The sequence below is a fragment of the Callithrix jacchus genome, chromosome 11, assembly GCF_049354715.1.
Source record: "Callithrix jacchus isolate 240 chromosome 11, calJac240_pri, whole genome shotgun sequence".
NCBI classification, from domain to species: domain Eukaryota; kingdom Metazoa; phylum Chordata; class Mammalia; order Primates; family Cebidae; genus Callithrix; species Callithrix jacchus.
The window spans coordinates 55,750,423-55,765,443 of record NC_133512.1 but is presented as its reverse complement, the minus strand read 5'-3'; the positions used below and the strand labels follow the sequence as shown (position 1 = coordinate 55,765,443).

Sequence of the window (15,021 nt, the reverse complement as noted above, 5' to 3'; positions counted from 1 at the left end):
ACTTTTATGTGTTTGTTTTATAATTTTGTCTTCAAAGCAGATTCAAAGAAAAAATAAAGGTAGGATTTCCAATGAATCTTTCTTTTCCAATACAATAAATAATGCTGCTACTTCTCCCTGGATAAGCTGTGCAAATCAACTTCAGAAAATTATATTCTCGTCTTAGACATGAAGTTATGAAGCATAAAACAAAAACTGTTTTAAGGAAGAGGAACTAATTATATGCAAGAATGTGCTTGAAGATAAGCAGCAATCATAGCAAATTATTTGTGTGTTGCAATCTAATCCTTCTTGGTTTCAGTGACCTTAGAGAGTTTATTGGCACCCACATAATTTACTGTGGAAATAATGATATAACAAGCAAACCATTTTATTTTCTCTTTCTTAGCTGAGTGAATAAAGTCAAGAAAAAGATTTTATTGTAACCATAGGAAGAGTCTGAGAATAAAATTTCTCTTTTTTCCCAAAAGATGTTCAAAACCTGAGATGTTGAGAGAGAAAACCTTATTATTTCAAATTTTTTATTTCCCAAACATTAAATAATGGGTGAATGGTTGATCTTAGAATATACAAGATGATATGTTCCAAGGATTAGTCATTTTTGTCAGCTTCGCTATTTTTGGAGTGGCTTAAATTAAGGTATCTAATATAATTCTTACAAATGATAGCACAGTGTTAAAAGACCGGTTAATTGCATAAAATGTTATAAGAATTCTCGGTTTGCTGGAGGCTTCCTGAGCGGGTGTTCCCACGTGTGGCGTGAACCTGAGGGAATCATGTTAGGAGGAGATGGGGGCTGTGGTGATTCGCGGGATCAGGAATTTCAAGGAGAGAACGCAGCAGAATGGGAAACCAGCAAGATGAAGTCCTCTCCGGTTCCCAGACACCCCTCTACCAACAGCCTCCTGCGAGAGCAGATTAGTCTCTATCCAGAAATTAAGGAGAACTTTATTCATAAAGATGACAAGCTGCTGTCATTTCTAAAAGATGTGTATGTTGATTCCAAAGAGCCTGTGTCTTGCAGGTAAAAGCTACTGAAACAGGTCAAGAGCCAAAGGAATTCAGATTGCTGAAAGGCCAGTACTTTGATATGATAAATATTAAGAGCATTCCCAAAGGCAAAATTTCCATTGTAGAAGCATTGACATTTCTCAATAATCATAAACTTTGTCCAGAAACATGGACTGCTGAGAAAATAGTGCAGGAATAGCAGTTAGAACAAAACCATTTTGAATTCTTAAATATTTTGTTACTTTTGAAGTCAAGATCTTCCCTCCTGAAGAAAAGAAAGTAATACAATCAAAATGAAGAAAATCACAAAAATTTCCTATGTGTACTCCTCAGCCGTCATCCTGTATATTTTCTCATTTCTTGCATATTCAATTATGTTAATTACGAAGTGTTCTCTCATTGTGAAGCATACTCTTAATATTTATTGAGCTCCCTGACTTTTCAAGATTGCCATAGAAGGTATTTTGTTTTCTTTTCATTTGGTTTAGGCATATTTCATATGTATATGTCAGCATGACTAATCAGCACATCTGTACCTTTATTAAAAGTAAGAGTTAATTTGTTATTTTAGACACATCATACCAACTTTTAATTTGGTCATATGACACCTTCGGAAATGTCCTGAATCCCTCATTTAAGTTCTACTTTCCAAGTTAGGTGTTTAGTTCATTCTTCATATGTGATAGTGAAAGCAAAAGCTTTCCTGACTCTTAAGGCTGACATTTTCTCATTAGGGAAAGAGACTTGATAGCAAAATAGGGTAACAGTATTTCCCAAATAAAGGCACACAGGAGAAAATAACGAATCAATAGAGTCTAATTAAAATTACTACTCCAGGGAATAAGAAGTATTGAGGATTTATTTTATTTTGAATTGGTTTTGAGTATGGAATAATTGTCTTTACAGTTATAAAAAGTAATTAGTGTGTTTACAAAATGTTGAAAATTTCTGCTTTGACAAATAGGTAAGTCCATGGCCTTCAGAGAGGCAGGCAGCAGTAGAAACTTTCAAAAAAGGAACATTTCTCTGGATTTAACATGGAAATAGAAAAATTTAAAGAATAATTAAATCAAAACATTATGGTAAATGAAATTTCGTAATTATGTATGGTTTCGGATGATAACTCTGGTTGAGACAAGAGAAAAAATTCAAGTAGAAGCAGAGAACAGATCATTGGAAGGGACTTGAAAAATTGCTGCTTCATCCATTTTAGCAAACTAATTAGCATGGCATGTACCAGTACTGGGATCTTGAGTGAGAGTATGTGAGTTTATTTAGCTCTGCTTAATATATTACTACTTGTGGGATCTTTGGGAGACTATTTCCTCTTTGAGATTGAATTTCTTTTATAAAATGAGTATAATGCTACCTTACTTAAATTTAAGGGTTATCTGAAGATAAATGAAATAGTAAAGGACTACAAAGGACCAAGCAAATATGAATTATGTTTTGCAGTAGAGAAACAAGCACCTAGGGAGAATATATGACCTAAGGTTTCTGTAGTTTATGATCTAACCAGGCCCAGAATTTAATTTTTCAAATCTTAGTAGTATGTTTTTTCTGTTGTGCCAAAAAGCAGCACACTTCAGAGAAGGGAAAGGGTGTGAATTGTGGGTGTATTGGGGTTATCAGTGTGCTTTTAAAGGAAGATAGGCATCACTATATCCCAGAGATTCTCCTGGAACTGATATAGAAGATGCTGAAGAATTCAACACGATGATGGAATGAGGCATTTGTAGTAATGGTGTGAGCAGAAAAACAGACTAAGTGGAAAATTTGTAAGCCTGTCTTTTGAATGTAGATTTGTTATGTGAACAAACTACCTAGTTTATTTCAATAAAATTGCTAAGAAACCATGACATAGCTACTCAATATAAAATACATTTTAAAACTCCTGTAAATCTGTCAAAACTTTATTCCTTTTATCATAATGGTCACTAGTTGAGTCACTAATATGAGTACACTCTATTTCTCAGCTATCTTCTCTATTCACATTTACATTGTGGGATTAGGCAGCTGTTACGTGATATCACTTGATAAAATAAAGGACTTCTTCCCATACCATTAAAAAAAAGAAGAATTCTCAGTTTCACAAGAGACTTCTGATAGACAAATTAAGAAATTATCTCATATGTATTATTGCATATAATAATTATTTATCATCTTACCCAAAGTCTCTAACCATTAGGTACAGATGCACTTTTCTGAATGTTGAAAGATTAATTGTATTAACAAATTTAAAAAATCAGATTTTATTTCTGAAGAGGAAGTAGTCTCCTTTGGTATTTCTTTTTTGCTTCCTAGTCATATTTAATTTCCAATAAAATTAATTCAAATAAAAGAAAATAGTTAAATGTCATAAAATTAAAGCATAAGGGAAGAGAGCATGAACAATGGAGACATGATTAATTTGTCAGTGGAATTTATTTATTTATTTGGAGACAGAGTGTCACCCTGCCACCCAGGATGGAGTCCAGTGGCACCATCATACATCACTGCAGCCTCAAACTCCAGGGTTAAAGTATTCCTCCTGCCTTAGCTTCCTGAGTAGCTGGGACCACAGGCATGCACCACCATGCCATGCCAGCTAATTTTGTCTATTTTTTTGTAGAGACAGGGCCTCAGTTTGTTGCCCAGGAGTTTGCCTAGTCTCAAACTCCTGGGCTCAAGTGATCCTCCCATGTTAGCCTCCCATTAGCCTCCCAAAATTGCATAAGCCACTGTGCATAGCCAGTGGAATTTTTTGAAGGCTATTAGAAAATACAGATTTAAAAATTGGTAGAAATGAAGAAGTATTTTCTTGACCAAATTTGCATGAATCTATATGCTATGGAAGCAGATGTGATGGGATGATTTCAAGGTAAAATGTACCATTTAATTACACACATTTAGAACTGGAACTTTCTAATGCCCTCCTAACTCTGTAGCTATGTAAACTGCTATGGTGTCTAAAACGGTTTGAATCAATACAGGTGAATAGCATTTACTTTTTTATTTGCCTGTCTATTTATATGCTCTCTCTCATCCATTTGACATACACTTATTGAGCATGTACCATGTGCCATGTTAATCCTTCTTGGTTTCAACGAACTTAGAGAGTTTATTGGCACTCACAAAATATACTCTGGAGGTAATGATATAACAAGCAAACCATTTCTTTTTCTTGCTTAGCTGAGTGAATATGGTCCCCCTGTATTAGGCACTGGGGGAGAGACAAAGATCAATAAAACACAAACTTGCCCTTTAGTCGCTCACTGGAGATAGTAACATGTTAATAGTATCATAAGAGCAATAAGAGAAGTATGTATAAAAATCAGTGTTCTTAACAGTGTGGGGGTTGATTTGCTCTACAAAAATACCAGGAGAGAATTAATCTGAACTGGGCTTTTTTCTTTTTGAGTTTTAGTTTATTGACAAACAATAACTGTATATATTTATGGGGTACAACATGATGTTTATATTGAGGAATGAGCAAATCAAGCTAATTAACTCTATATCACCTCAACATACACCTTTCAACATCTCTATCAACTCACATACCTATTGTTTGTGATGAGAACACCTAAATCCATTTTTAGCAATTTTAAATATACAATATGTTATTATTAACTATAGCCATCTTGCTGTACAATAGATTACCAGAACTCATTCTTCCTGTCTAACTAAAGCTTTGTAACTTTTGACCAACATTTCTCCTTTCCCCACCCATTTCCCATGCCCAGCTTCTGGTAATCATCATTCTACTCTTATTTCTACAAGTTTAAATTTTTATAAAGTTTTACTTTTTTTTCATTTTTAATTTTTGTGGGTACATAGTAGGTATATATATTTATGGGGTACATGAAGTGTTTTGATATAAGCATGCAAGGCATAATAATCACATCATGGAAAATGGGGTATCCATCCCTTCAAGCATTTCTCCTTAGTATTACAAACAACCCAATTACACTCTTGCAGTTATTTTAAAATGTAAAATTAAGTTATTATTGACTATAGTCACCTTGCTGTGCTATCTAATTCTAAGTCTTATTCATTCTTTTTATTTTTGTACCCATTAGCCATCCCCCCTGCCCCCTACTTCTCCCACCCTTCCCAGCCTTTGGTAATCATTGAGTTCAATTTTTTAGATTTTATATGTAAGTGAGATGATGCTTCAAAGCATCATTAACAGGAACTGACAGCCAACCGAATCTTGACAGGCCTATATGAGTGTGACAGACAAAATTTCAAGAAGGTGTAGGATGAGAAAATGCATAGAAACAAGGAAATAAATTGGTTTATTCAGTGAGGGAGAAAAACATAAGAAAAAAGTGGCAAGAATAGAACCCTGGGAATCACCACTATCTCAGGGAACTAAGCAAATGGATAAAGAGGCATCAGAGAAACAGAAGACTAGGATAGAGTCATGTTTCTGAAGCCAAGGGAGAAGAAAATGGTCAGAAAGAAGGAAGCAATGTCTCAATGCTGGGGGAAATGGCATGTAAGATAAGCTTAAAAATTATCTGTTAGGCACAGCATTAGGAGAGCAGCAGTGTTTTTCCAAGAGCAGTTTTAGGAGAGTGAAGAGGGCCACGTTACTAACTTCATTTCCTGTTTTTAAAGAAAACTGAAGATAAAGATAAGACTTCCACCCTTAGAAATTAATTCATGTTCTATTTAGGGGCATAAAATACAAGTGTATTTATCATGTGAGTTAGCCCTGTGCTACTACACAGTTAGCACTATGCAGTGGTAACTATAAGTAGAAAGGAAAAGTTTTGACGGAGGCTGGCAGAGGGGTAGGGACAATATGGAGCTCTCTGCAGTTAAGAGACTCCCAAACTAAGAGAAGGACACTATGGGAACTGTTGGAAGGAGGATGATATGAACCTTACAATTTCACTAAGTATAATAGAGCATAAGCGCAATCTTTATAAACGAAAGCACTTGGGGATTACTCTATTTTGAGAGTGACATCCTGTCACCTCTAAAGAGGGAGAATGCTTTTCTATCAGGGCAGTTCCATGAAAGTTGAAACAACTGACATGACAGAAAAGAGAAAATTTGGAAAATCAAGGACGTTGAGAATATTTAGATACAGTTAAGTATTTAGCATTCTGTGAGGTTTTTATTTTTTAACTTTACTTTCTCCTTAGAAATCAAAAAATTAAATACATTCAATGAGGTGTCATTCTATAATATTGTTCACAAATATGTCATGATGCCATTTTTCTTTTCTGGATATCAGCAGAAATTACTAATCCTGAGAGTGATTCTCTTTTATTTAATCTTAGACTTAAGTATGTTTCTAATAAGATGGATGTTGTTATCAAAGAACCATTGTATTCTTGCTCTTTCACTCACTGCATCCCTACTCAGGTCACTGCATTCTTTGACTTACACAACAGAAATAAGTGTGGACTTACAAGTTATTTTCTATAATTTAAAAGGCCCAACAAAAGTTATAGAGTTAGCTTTCATAGAACAAAATAAACTACTGTCGAGCAAATGTGATTTGTTGTGGGGAAAAAAAAGAAAACCTCTTAAAACACAAGTAAATTGTAAAAGGGTGCTTTTTTGGAGGAAAATTTTGGGAAAACAACATTTTATGCTATTTAAAATTCATGCTAACAAACACAAATCAATAACCTGACAGACTCAAAGTTCAAATCAACAGGAGAGGTGATTTACATTACATGTATCTACAGCTAGGACGTTTGGCAATTTAGCATCTGTGTTTTCAATAAAGGTCAGTAAAATTCCTTTGCCAAGTTCAAAAGCAAGATTAGGAAAGAAAAGAGACTCCTGACTGAACTATAAACTCTGGCACATGTTTCTAAGAAGTGGGGAATTAATAAAAATTTCTTTAAATTTATTGGAATACTATATTTAACAGGGAAAATGCCCTGACTCAAAATTCAGCCAGTCTCTTTTCCTGTTTTCAATTCACACATAAAAACCAAATAATATGAGATGATGCATTAAGGAAAGATCATCCGAAATACTTTGAAAAGGTACATTGCCCGATGTATACATTTTTTATACTATTTATCTATATTTCTTGTCTTCCATTAGCAAGCAGGACAAGATATACAAACATAAAGATGTATTAATCTGTTCTGATCACCATCAGTGCAAGACAAATAAATATTTGTCCTTGGACAAAAAATGACTCTGATTATATATCAAAGATAACTGAAGATCTGTTGATCTAATAGTAGATCTCTCAATTGTTTGCATTGGTAAGATTGACCTAGAGAGAAATAACTGTAAAAGCAGAATTTGGTCTGTACCTCCCAAAGTTTTTTGCATTCCTTAACACTCTCTGCAAGTTAAGTCAGTCACCACTGGAGCTGTATAGCGGCAAATCAAATTCAATGGACTGTAAATGAAAACAAATTCAGCAGATCAGAAGTTTGTAGAGAATGCTCCATTTCTACTTTGTAATATTACTCATTGCTTTTTCAACTTGGTTTCACCTTGGTTTCCACTTCGTCCATATCCATAGAAAGGTAACATTAATTTGAAGGTTTACCCTGTCTCTTATGGTACATTCCTAAGAAACACTGCATTGGCTTCTCATGTGTGGACAATGGGTACCTCAATCTACAGGAACTCAGACAACAAATTTCCAGCACAAAAAATACTGTTTAGTAGGTTAATTCCAGACCCAGATGAGTACCCAACCCAGGAATGGAGTGGTTTTTATTTGTAAGAGGAAAATATCAAACAGGCTATAACTCTTCTACATTGAGTTTCAGGGACTTGTGTCACCAATCTGAGTCAACTTTGGTTATTCTGATAACTAGTCTTGCATGAGCTGTTCAATCTAAAAAGTTTTGGCATGGGCATGTCTTCTTATGTAATAGAGTAGTCGTTTGTGTCAGCATAACCATCCTGCAGTTATCAACTAAAAACTCTGGACCAAACAATAAAAAATCACTAATTTTGACTTTTCTTCCCAGATCATTAAATTCTATGGGAGTCAGACAATAGAGTTTGTGGCAGTAATAATAACTGGAAAACCCCCAAATGAGAAAGCCATAAGAGATAAGCACAGAAATATAAATATAAACTGGATATATGAACCATGTGAATAGGAGAGATTGTAGGGAGCCCTCTGTAAATACTGAAATTCTGAAAGCACTGGGTGGTGATTTTAACTCCTGCCCTCTACAGAGGAGACAAAAGTAGAGCCTGAGGCCAGCCAAGCTTTCTTTCTGTTAGAACAAAATTACTATTTTTTTTCAGATGGAAATAACCTGTGGTCCCTATAGCATATCATACATGTTACTAACATTAAAAAGACGGGCAATGCCAAGGCTTATGAGAATATTGCATGGCTAGAACATTCATATGGTGATAAATGGATTATAAAGTGAAGCAACTACTTTGGAGAACAGTTTTGTAGTTTCCTAAAAAGTTGATCACATAACTACCATATGACTCAGACACTCCCCTCCTAAGTATTTACAGAAGAGAAAAATGTATATGTGTATATGAAAAACTTGTAAACACATGTCCATAGAAGTGTTACTATAATAACCTCCAAATTAGAAATGTTACAAATGTCTGTCAACAGGTGAATCATGGCATATCCATATGGTACAATAAAAAGAGAGTGATCTGTTTGTACACACAAAAACATAGATGAACATCAAGATAAAAATGCTAAGTTAAAAAAAAGAAAAAATATACTGTATGACTTTTTATATACACACATACACACTCACACATACATTTCATATATTTCCAGATAACAAAATAAGCTATAGTGGGGGGAAAATAAAGCAGATTTGTAATTCCTTGGGGAAGCAGAGTAGTGGATGGATGAATAGATGGATAGATTACGAAGAATCACACGGAAAGAAAACTTAAAGGTAGTAGATATAATGAGTAGATATTATTTTGATTGTGGTGATGGTTTTATACGTGTGTATATGTACATATTTGAATCCATAAATATGTGCAGTTTATTAAATGTTAATTACACTTCAATAAAGTTATAAATGATTACCAAAAATGTAATAAAAATAATAAATATAGGGGCTGAAATAAGTATAAAACAGAGAAACAATGAATAAGATTATGAAAGCCAGAAATTATTTTCTTGAAAATATTTTTTAAATGGCTAAATCTGTAGAAAGTTTGATTTTAAAAGAGAGAACGAATACAAATAACCATCATCAGGAAAAACAAAGGAGATCCTTCAGGCACTCTAAGGATAGTAATGAAATATTATAAACAGTTTTATGCCTATAAATTTGACCATTTATATGAAATAGAACATTTTTAAAAATACCATTTGTCAAAACTCATTCAAGAAAGAATAACTAAAAAACGTCTCAACAAAACAGGAGATCATTGTTGCTATCTAGGAGTTTGAAAAGATTTTTTTAGTATGGAAACAGGACATTTAAAAAATAAAAGACAACGTGATAAACTGGACTTAATTGACGAGCAAACTTACACTTCTCAAGAGACATTATTAAGAAAATGAGTAGACAAGCCACAGACTGGGAGAAAATATTTGCATAACATATATCTGACAATGGATTTATATCCAGTATATGTTTTAAAACTCCTGCAGCTCAATAGTAGAAAGACAACTTAATTTAAAAACGCAAAAGACTTGAACAAGCATTTAACATAAGAAGATAAAAAAGTTGCCCAAAATCACATAGAAAATTGCTCAATGGCATTTATCATTAGGAAAATGCCAATTAAAAACATAGTAAGATATTACCACTAGAATGACCAAAATTTAAAAAACTAACAACTTTGAGTGTTGGCAAAAATGTAGAGTAATCAAAACTTTTGTATATTGCTGAGGGTATAAAAAAATAAAGCCACACTGAAGTACTGTCAGGCAGTTTTCAAAATAATTTTAACAATAACCCAACAATTGTCTTCCTAAAGTTTTCCCAAAAGAAATAAAACCTACCTTTTAAATACTTGTGTAGATTATTCACAGCAGATTTATTCAAAATATGCAAACACTGGAAATAATCTACATGTCCATCAATGAGGGAGTGGAAAAATAAATTGTAGAATATTTATATGATGGAATAGTATTCAACAATTAAACATGACATATATACTGTCTCACAGATATAATGTTAAGAAAAAGAAGCTAGACACAAAAGAGTGCATACTGTATGGCTCCATTTCATTAAGTTCTAGGACAAAATAAACTAGAGGGGAAAATATCACATAACTGGTATCCTAGGGAGGGTGTAATGGTGTGGTAAGGTCTAGAAAAGAACATTTTTGAATGATAAAAATATTTTTTGTTATCTTGATAAGGGTATGAATTGCATGATTCAGTAGATTTATCAAAACATAATGCATTTTATTGTATGTAAACCTTACCTCAAAAAAACTGAAACAAAAATAAAAGAATAAATACAAGCATAGGTCTTACATTGTAAAGATATTAAAATATACATCTGTGAATAATTAAAATTGTCATGATGCTATGGAAATGGGTACCTATAGCTTAGGATAAAATATTCAGTGACCACACCACCCATGGATTCACTGTGCTACTTCTCAGTCTGGACAGAAGTGAAAATGATGCAATATGACCAATGAGATTGGTTCCAAACATGCTTCCTAAAGAGACACCAATATTGTTGATGCGAAGAGTTTGAAGAATTGTTTCAGGAGATATAAATAGAAAAAAATCTTTGCAAGCATCTGTATAAACTTACTCTGTATCTTCTTAGATAAGAAAACAATTAAAATGTTTCTAGAGAGGGTAAGGCTGTGTGCTGCAATTATCCAATTTTATGACAGGTTAACCCTGAGTATTCATTTTCCTAAGAATTTATCTTTAAGAACATTTCCCAGGAGAAAAATTTTTTAGTCAGATTTTTTTTTCCTCTGATCTTCAGTCTCTTTCTTCTCCATTCATGCTATCATGATAGACCATCCATCTGAGGCAGAGCTCATCCTTCCCCCATTTCTGATGTTTTGTCTTCCTGCTAGAGCATTGAAGTTTCAGAATGTTTTACATCTGAGTCCCTGAGGACTGCACATCACTCAGGGAAAGCTCTGGTCCAAGAAGTAAGCATCACCCCGAAAATCTGTCTGAACTGAATAAAGCACATCCTGATGTTCTATTTGGAGGCTTATAAGAGGTCCCTTTAAGTGGATATGCTTCTTCTTACATTTGCCACCACTCCCAGGGCAATTTTCTGTTTGGCATTAGCCCGCTACATGACAAAATGCATTAATCTGCATAATTACCTAAAACTCTTTAACACCACTGAGGAACTGCTGTCACTATCCTGATACACTAATGTTGCATTCAAACATAAGTGAGACCTGCATCTGTCATATGCCTCTGGTAGGGACAGGAAGGGGCCCTAGATGGGATGACTTTCAGACTCCCTTGCTTAGGAGGAATTTTTTGATACCCGTGCTGTCTATGGTGGTCTCCTACCCAAATAGTAGATGCAGTGTTAGAGGCTTTCCCCCTCTCCTTAAATGAGAATGCAAACTAATCCCTTTACCAAGAATTGCTGATAAAGATTAACTCATGTTCATTCATACCTACATGCCTTCAGCTTCTGACCTCCCTGAATCTATGCCAACACCAGGTGTATTTATTTCCAAAGCACCACCTTTATCAGGAAGACATATCCATTCCTATAAAAGTGCACAAATCTACCATCGTAAAACACTGGAGAATCTTGTTCCAGAGCTTTGTAAAATCTTGTTCCAGAACCTCTCACTCTGCCTGAAAGTGCCCCTCATCATGCCTTCTCTCTGCCTTCTCCCTAGGAGGGTAGATCCATCAGCCACTCCCCTTCAGTCCAATGCATCTCAGCCTTGTTTTATAACTAAGAAAATCTAACTGCTCCATAACATCTGAACTCATGGTCTTGCAAACTGAACAAACTGATCTGAGACGATTATGCTACCACACCATTAAATAATGCAGAACTCACTGATCTACAAAACATGATTTATGCATTAGGAACATTTCAACATTGAGCAATCTAAATCTTTCTTTAATTATACTTAGCATTAAAAAGAAAGAAAAGGTATTTTTCCCTTTTTAACATAAGAAGAAATGTTATTCTAAAAGAGAAAAGTTGATTTTTTCTCCTAATAAATGTAGTTTTGTAATTTCTATAGAAAATCAAAGTATCTGTTTGTAATCATCCACTATTCATAGTCGAGGAAAAGCTTTAATAAGAAAATGCAAAAAGCAACCATTATTACACGCTAACTTGTACTTCCTAACTCCCTTTCCCTTTGAACCTTCACTATAAAACTAGCAGACTTGAAACTCCATAAAATTTATACTGATCTTTTCTCTCCTTCTATGTTATCGATGGTCATGAACTTAGCATTTCCTGCTCCTGATTTCTCTCAGGAAAAAAGAATATGTATAGTATTTGATTCAGAAGTTTTATAGGGAACAAGCACTATCTGTACAAGCCTCTGTAGTTCAGGTAGTGATGCTTAATCTCTAGGTAAGAAGGAAAACATGGCACGTTGAGGAAGCCAGACTAGTTATTTCTTGCTCAAAATAAATAACTATAATGAATAAGCAAAAAGCAACACACTTTGACACAAATAAACTTCTGTTTTTTTTATTCCTTCAAAATGAATATTTGACAATTTACATGATCAGGTAATTGCCCTTTAAAAACGTGATTTTCAAATCTTATTTACAAACCAATGAATTCAACCTAAAATAAAAGAGATTATAATATAACCAGATGTGATGAAGACTTTAAATGTGATTGCTTAGTAGAAATTCATTTATTCATTCAAAAAATAGATATTGATTGCCAATAATTTACATGGGACTATTCTAAGCATTTAAATCTACAGGGAAAAATGAAAACAATAAGAAATCTTTCAGTGACTATGATGGAAATTTCTAAAACCCTTAGAAAAGATGTCTGGGCTATGAATAATAAAGTCTAGGCCCTACTGGCCAAACCTTAATAGATTATTTAATCTACACTTGACTTCCTTCATCATAAAATGGTTTAACTATTTTAACTATTTATTTAATAAACACCTCTGAGGAATTTACATATTTCAAAAAGAAATACAAATTGGTATAACTATACAATGAAGTGACTTACATGATATCAGTATAAGATACGGAGCAACTAGAACTCTTACATTGCTAATGGGGTGCAAATTGTTACCACCTCTTAGAAAACAAATGGTAATTGTCTTGCAAAATTGAACATGAGCAGTCTGTATACCCTAGCTGTAGCAGAACTCATTAACAGAACCATTACATATTTATGCTCCATTTCTGTAGTGTAGATTTGTGGTTGAGAAGCTGCTGTTCAGCCAGAAACTAGATTCCCCGGCTTTCTCACATCTAGTTGGGATCATGAGATTACTTCCAGCCAACTGAGTGGGAACAGAATCTGTAAGTGTCATTTCCAAGCCAAAGAGGTGATCTTCTGTGTCTTCCCCAGGATCTCTTCCAAGGCTGCTATAACACCAAATGATGAGGATTTTAGCAGCACCACTTGTGGCAATCTGTCCAAGAGAACCAACCAACCAGGGATATTCACATGGGGCTTGCAGTAAGTAAGAAGCAATATTCATAGTGTTAAGTTAGTGAGATTTTGTAATAGTTTCTATCAGCCGCTGATCTACCCTAAGATACACTAAGCAATTCCATTGTTAGGTTTGCCTCTGAGAAGCTCTTGAATATGTGCAGAAGAAGATATGTTCAAGAATATTCATAGTAATATTATTTGTAATAGCCAAAACAGGAAAATACTTTAAATGCTCTTTATAAGAAAATAGATAAAATTCTATACAGCAGTGCAAATAAATGAATTTGTTCAAATACATCAACTTGGATAAAAACCAAGAAGCTAAATATTGAGTAAAAAACTTTTATTGAGTAGATACAATATAATTACATTTATAAAAAGTTCAAAAGCATGCAAAACTAAACAAAGTTGATTTAGAGATACATTCATATGTAGTGAAGCATAAAGAAAAAAGAATGATGAACACAACATTATGAAAGTTGCTATAACTGAGAGGGGAGAAAATGAACAGAATCGGGAAGAGGCACACAAAGGACTTGAGACAATGGTAACATTCTTTCTGAATTTCCTCTCTAATCAGGTCATAGAACTTAATGTTAGCATCTTGGAGGTCATCTAACTTTTCCTCAGGCTGTATCTAAGCTGCTGCAGGCTCATATCATCCCAGAGTCTTAGAAAGGGCACCTCTGACCTCTATGGTTATGAACAGCTTTACATTGCCCTGCTGAGATTTCCTTTTTCTTCTGTGGTTCCCAACTGCCAGCCACAAGAATCCCTTTGAATCATTCCTCAGTGCTACTGCAAGGTCTTGTCAGACTGGGCTCTGTTCCTGACATTTTAGTCCCATTCCTGGATACAGTGAAATCATCAGCTGTTCCCATAGGATATGAGGCTACCTAAAGTCTCGTGTTTCTTCTGGGACTTGGAAATCTAACTCTGGCTAATTTTTGTATTTTTAGTAGAGTCGGGATTTCACCATGTTGGTCAGGCTGGTCTCAAACTCCTGACCTCAGGTGATGCACCTGCCTTGGTCTACCAAAGTGCTGGGATTACAGGTGTGAGCCACCATGCCTGGCCTCTTTTTAACATTAAATCAGACTACTTTAGCTTTGCCTGCATGTGATTTAAATCAAGTTACCTTCACTGCTATGACAGATATGTTTGAATTCTTTCATATTTTATTATATTATTTTGTTTTTAAATTAATCAAATTTATTTTTTAGAGCAGTTCTAGAGCATATAGTATAATACAGAGGGTACCCGTATGTTTCTTCTTTTCCTGCACATAGATTTCCCCCATTATTAACATCTTGCATTGGTGTGGTATATTTGTTACAATTGATACATCATTATTAACTGAAGCCCATAGTTTGCATTTAGGTTCACTATTTGTATTTTACAGTTAAATTGGTTTTTACAAATATATAATGTCATGTATCCACCATTACAGTATCATACAGAATAGTTTCACCAAGCTTAAGTTTCA

General features: G+C 34.3%; 1 pseudogene; it reads left to right on the top strand.

Moving 5' to 3' along the window:
- Positions 1-789: 789 nt before the first annotated feature.
- Positions 790-1,308, top strand: LOC100413455 (NADH dehydrogenase [ubiquinone] 1 alpha subcomplex assembly factor 4 pseudogene; annotated as a pseudogene).
- Positions 1,309-15,021: the final 13,713 nt, after the last annotated feature.